Source organism: Raphanus sativus, chromosome 7 (genome assembly GCF_000801105.2).
Source record: "Raphanus sativus cultivar WK10039 chromosome 7, ASM80110v3, whole genome shotgun sequence".
NCBI lineage: Eukaryota > Viridiplantae > Streptophyta > Magnoliopsida > Brassicales > Brassicaceae > Raphanus > Raphanus sativus.
Genome location: NC_079517.1, coordinates 8,695,692 through 8,702,046, shown reverse-complemented (window position 1 = coordinate 8,702,046; position 6,355 = coordinate 8,695,692). Strand labels below are relative to the sequence as shown.

General features: G+C 33.0%; 1 long non-coding RNA gene across 1 annotated transcript; it reads left to right on the top strand.

Moving 5' to 3' along the window:
- Positions 1-1,282: 1,282 nt before the first annotated feature.
- On the top strand, positions 1,283-2,152 carry LOC108833992 (uncharacterized). Its single transcript, XR_001946790.2, has 2 exons — positions 1,283-1,727; positions 1,822-2,152. It is a non-coding gene; the product is annotated as an uncharacterized LOC108833992 (long non-coding RNA).
- Positions 2,153-6,355: the final 4,203 nt, after the last annotated feature.

Here is a 6,355-nt window from a genome sequence, read left to right as displayed (position 1 = left end):
TGATTCAGAAACTGATGGTTACACTGAATGGTACCTTCCGTATGAAGGATATGGGGCCGGCTCATTACTTTCTTGGCATCCAGGTAAAGACATATGCTGATGGTTTGTTCCTCTATCAAGAGAAGTACACTAAAGATCTTCTTGAGACAGCTGGAATGGCGAGTTGTGACTCCACTGCAACTCCTCTTCCTCTGCAACTCGATCGAGTCGTTGGTCAAGATAAACTGTTTGATCAACCTACATATTTCCGCAGCTTAGCAGGCAAGCTCCAGTATCTTACATTGATGAGGCCTGACATACAGTTTGCGGTCAACTATGTCTGTCAGAAGATGCATGCTCTTACAGTTGCAGACTTCAGTAACCTTCGCCGTATCCTCCGGTATCTTAAAGGTACTTCTCATCTCGGTCTTACCATCAACTCCAAGACTGGTTTTCTTCTCTACGGCTTAAGTGACAGTGACTGGGACGGGCTGTCGTGAAACAAGATGCTCTACTGGTGGTATGTGCACTTTTCTTGGCTCCAAGATCATCTCTTGGTCAGCTAAGCGCTATCCAACCGTCTCGCGTTCCTCCACTGAAGCAGAGTACAGAACTCTCTCTATTACGGCTACGGAGTTGAAGTGGTTAGCTTCTCTACTTGGTGAGATGGGCATCTCCCTTCCTGACACTCCTCGGTTGTTCTGTGACAACCTCTCCGCAGTCTACTTGACAGCAAACCCTGCTCTACACACACGCTCAAAGCATTTTGATACAGACTTTCACTATGTCAGAGAACGTGTGGCGTTAGGAGCATTGGTTGTGAGTCAAGTTCCAGCGGCACAGCAACTAGCGGACATCTTTACAAAGTCATTGGCTCAGCAACCGTTATTCAGCTTGCGAGACAAACTTGGTGTGGTTGCAGCTCCCACCTCAAGTTTGAGGAGGTGTCTAAGTCCAAAGACTTCAAAGGCTTTAGAAGAAGCCAAAACCCACTCGAAAGATTCAAGGCCCGTCAAGCCCATCTCTTCACTCTGTAACGATAACATAGATCAGTCTCTGGTCACGCCAAAGCACAGCTTCCGTACCACCTTTCCAGCTCACGTCACACAGTTGAGTAACAGATTTGATCCTTTCCAGCTGTGTGCTGTCGTATGCTGAGCTATGCCTTAATGGCTCTCTTATTTTCTCTATATACTAAGCTCTCTGTAATCGTTGTTATCCAAGCAGAAACTTTTATACAAAACGTTATCTTCTTCACCTTTTACCTTAAGCTTATCAAGCTTACATCTTTCAATTAGAAAAATATGTTTATTTTTGAAACATCAATCACATATTTTTTACTTATACGTGATTCTTTATTTTTATAACGTAAAAAATTACATTCTATAACTTTCAAACAATTAATAATTCACTAGTTATCTAAATGCCCTAATTCATCGATACATCACTTGTCTTTTATAAAAAATAACCATATTACTTTCATAAATAACTAGACAAACTTGCAAAAAACAAATTTAATGTGGAAAAGTTATTTGAATCTCTTCTCTAGTCACATATTCCCATTTTTACTTTACTTTTCTTTTATTTTAAAAGGTGAATAGTCTCCTTCATCGAATTGGCCATCGCGTCTTCATCGCCTCCGTTTCTGTTGTTTCTTTCAGTCTGACATGGCTTCTCCCTGCGGTTCGTCTATTTATGGCAACTCAGCTTCCTTGAAGCAGAAATCAGTATAGTATACCACAAGAACTGTAAGTTTTGGTTGCCTCTTAAATTGTTTGTCTTGTAATTGGGTTAAATCAGTAAAACCAAGTACGATGTTCAATTAAATGTTTATGGGTGAAGAAACAACATCAACAAAGATGAGGAAATAAGTGAGAAGCGACATTGACGAAGATGATGGAGATGATGAAGTCGAGGAATGCAACTATAAGATTTCAGAATTGTGGTTGATGAAGACGAGGAAAAAGATACTTAAATATATTGTACATATTTATTTGGGGTTATTATACTATTTATGCTATAATATACTCTTATTCACAAATTTCTTTACGATATTTATGAAACTAAACAATTTTTCATGCCCTTCAAATTCAACAATTCTCTTATTTGACGTGTTCATAAGAATGTATTATATTTTTTATTATGTTGTATTCAGTTTGATGCTTGCGAAAAATGTTATTTGTTTATTTGGTTTAGTAACGACACCAACCTTTGCAAAATCCCTTTGAGCAAGGAAAAAATGAACGAATATTTTTAATTATAATATATTTAATTATAAAAAGATTTTTGGAGTACATGATCATGTGCCATAATTTGAAAACTGGATTTTGTGAAGAAAATGTGTGAAATCACTAAATTAATAACAACCGAATTTTATAATATCCCAACTATCCAATAGTATCTGAAAGTATCCGAATAATTTTATCTAAAATATTAAATTAATCCTAAAGATCCAATTTTTTCTAATTTAAATCATCCTAATTATGTGATATCTATATTATTAAAATAGAAGTACACTTTGAAAATGACCCTAAGTTTTTGAAGTTATTTACATTAGAATGCCACTGAAGTAATAAATTAATTTTTCTTAATTATAATTGTCTTTTCTGATTTGTAAATGCATTTTCCTTAATTATAGTTGTCTTTATTAAACCTATATTTAAGTATGATTGTCTTTTCCCATATTTAAGTATACTTGTCTTTATTTAACATATATTTAAGTATGCTTATCTTTTCCTAATTTAAATAATAGATTTAAGCATTTAATGTATTTTCTTTATTTAAATAATAGATTTTCTTAATCAAGTATTTACGAAAATAGATTTCCCAATATACTTCGTTTTAACATGTTAAATATTTTTAATATTTATTGGTATAAATAATAAAATAAAAATCACACATCATAATCAATTTATATAATATATAAATAAAATATAAAATAATTTATTCATATATTATTAGTATAATGGTTTCATAATATAAATATAATAAGTTATAAATGTTGGATTTGTTTATATGATACACTGTGATATAATAGACGATCAAAATCACAAAATATAATTATTCAACGTAATAAATAAAATTGTTTTGTTTTAAAATGTTTTATTAATAATTATGTAATACATTTTAATTTAAATATATATATATATATATATATATATATATTATATCATTAGTACAAATAAAATTTAAAATGAAAGCAAATATTTATACGGTTACGGGTCAAACTCTAGAAATAAACAACAACATCGCTAAATTATTTTTCTTTAACAAATTTATTTTGATAGAAATATTGTTCCAAATATGGTTTATATATTTTATGTATTTATAAATTTATTTTATTGGGATGCTAAGATTTTGAAATTGGAAAAAAATATGACCTACCTCTATATTATTTTTATTAAGAAATTTAAATTATGTATCAAAATATTTTATTAAGCTTTTAATTTTAAGTTTTATTATTACTGCAAAAATTAATTTTCAATTGAAATTTATGTGCAAATATTACAAATTCATCATTTAATATAAACACAAAATTTAAAAATAGAAAATAAATACCCGCCTGGTCGGGCGGGTCAAGGTCTAGTTTTATCTTAAATGACTGATATTTTGCTTGAACCTGAACTACCTGAACTAGAACCATTACCAAATGAAAACCGATTTTTTGGATATATTATGGTTTTTATTTTTACTATTCAAACCGAACAGAACGAACTATCCAACCGAATCAAACTGAAAACAGGTCAAGAAGTAAATGGATCATCTATACTCTACCTATACTATCTGATACATGCAATACCTGAACCAAATCGAACCGAATACCCCAAATGTCCAGGCCTAATTAGATGTATAGGCAAAAGCATCATTTAATTTCCGATAACTTGCCTCTTGGTAGTCTATATATGATCGTGATGATTGAATAGGAGGATCTAAAATCCTGACGACTCAAGAAATGGTTCTTGGCGGTCCATATACTGTTACTTTTCTCGGTGGTGAAGTGATTAGAGAGGAGTGTTTGGGAATATATGCGAGAGGTGGTGATCTGTGAGAAATTAACGTGGAGTATCGTGGTATGATTTTTATTTTGGGGAAATTGCCAAAAGAGAACAAAAAAACAAGGGTGTTGTCCTCTTGGTATAAATCCTTTTTTGTCCAATTTTTCTCTTTTTTACCCTTTGTATTTCTGAAAACTAATAAAATAAATAGTTTTGTGAATCAAAAAAAATATTAAAAATATAAACAATTAATAAAACACCTATATACACATGCTGGTATTTTTTTTTTTTCAAAAAGTTCATAAATAAAAATTTGAAAATACGTTCTACTAAAGGTAGAAAGTGCATTCTACGGGAAATGGTATAGTAGAAAGCAATTTCTAAAATAAATACGTTCATCTACTATTTTTAGAACGTATATTCTACTATTTACTAATTTTCTAAAAATGTGGAATGCGCATTCTACTAATCCTAAAGCTTCTACTTTTCGTCCGGAAGCATCTTCTACTTTTATTAAGTATTCTAAATTTTGCGGAACGTGTTTTCTAAAGTTTACTCTTCCTTCTACTAAAAGTAGAAAGCGTGTTCTGGAATTTTGTCAATCTTCTAAACTTTTAGAAGGCACCTTCTACGGATAAGATTACCTGATTTTTGCGAAAATTAATGAAAATTTCAGTTAAGGAAATATTCTAAAAATCTCCTAAGAATATTCTAACTTCCTAAAACGTGTTATTTTCGATTTTGCTTGTCAGAAATTAAAAAAAAAACGATTATCCCTTGTCTTCTTCATCAATATATGATTTTTTCATAGCTTTTCTTTTGATTTTTTTCACAAACTCTTGTTCTCTATGATCTTAAAGTGAAAACAAAGATGAAATATTGTGACTATTAATGAGGTTTTTCCGCAGGAAGTAAATGGAAACAGGGAACCAACTTTTTGTGTGTACTTTGTAGCTATATTTTGCTCACTGGCTATGTATCTCATTCGTACATAAGCGAACCCACTTTCTATGTGTATAGAGCAAAAGACAGAACATGAAGTCCTTTTTGTTTCATCATCCTCATTTTCTCTGCAATATCAATAGTTCTTTTTTATCTTTCTTAGACAACAACAATACACTGGAAATCAAAATTGCAATTATCATTATGTTTTACAAAGCAAAAAAGATGAGCAAAGTACAAAATGTAGAAGGAAAAGAAAACCTAAAATACTAAAAAAAATAAAAGTTTGAAACCCACTGATCACATCCCTTTCCAGCATCTATCACAGGTATACACAATAGACAGACAAACAATGTTTTAGTCCAACCAAACCAAGCCCGATCCAACTGTCATCTCCCAATTGATGTTCTTCAAACTATTTGCTGATACTCTGGATTGAAAGCAAGCGCCTCACGGTATATAAGCTCCTTCATCTGCTCCCCTGAGAGTGCATGCTGCTCAAAATCGAAGTTGAAAGGTGTTGTGCACTCTGGCTCATCATTAATGTTGTGCAGCGAGTTCAAGTATGGATGTTCCAGCGCGTTTAGAACTGAAATCAAGATTTATGAAGATATGAGGACTTAACTTATTTGAGAATCAAACGTTATAGTTTGGGGACTGACCTGTGATTCTTCGTCTAGGATCAAACGTCAGCATCTTCCCGTATAAGATCTATAGCTAAAGGATGCACTAAGGGGAACTTATCAGTGATGGATACCGCTTTGCATTTTCGTTCGAGAACTCAACCTCTGCTTCTGATGGAGTTCCTATGAGCTAGCTGCAAGAAGAAAAAGAAAAATTATGTCAACGTGTCTTATTTACTAAGGGTCTTTGTTGTGTTGTCTACTTTACCTCCATGAACAAGCGAAGCTGATGAACATGATCTCGACCAGGGAAGAGGGGTTTACGGCCCATTAATTCCATGAAAATACAACTGACAAGGGGACGGATGAAGGGGTTACATCGGAGATAGAGAGAGCCAGAGAGGCGGAGATGTTACCGGAGAGAGGCAGAGAGACGGAGAAAGAGAGGCGGAGAGACGGAGAGGTGGAGAGACGGAGAGGCTCAGAGAAGGGGACATATGAAGGGGTTACGCCGGAGATAGAGAGAGCCATGGAGGCGGAGATGTCACCGGAGACGGAGACAGAATGTTTTAGGGTTTGGTTTCCTCTCGACAGAGATAGAGAGGCGGAGGACAAAGAGAGAAAAATGAAATTGTTTATTAGGGTGGTATTTATTCATCTTATTTTTTGACATTTTTTTGTCTTGTGAAAACCTTTTTTTAAACCTTTTTCATTATAATTAATTAAGAGATTAATTAATTTCGTTTTAATTTGTTATTAATTTACTAATGAAAGGTTAGTTTTGGGATTATGAAAAGATTTATACCATAAGGACAA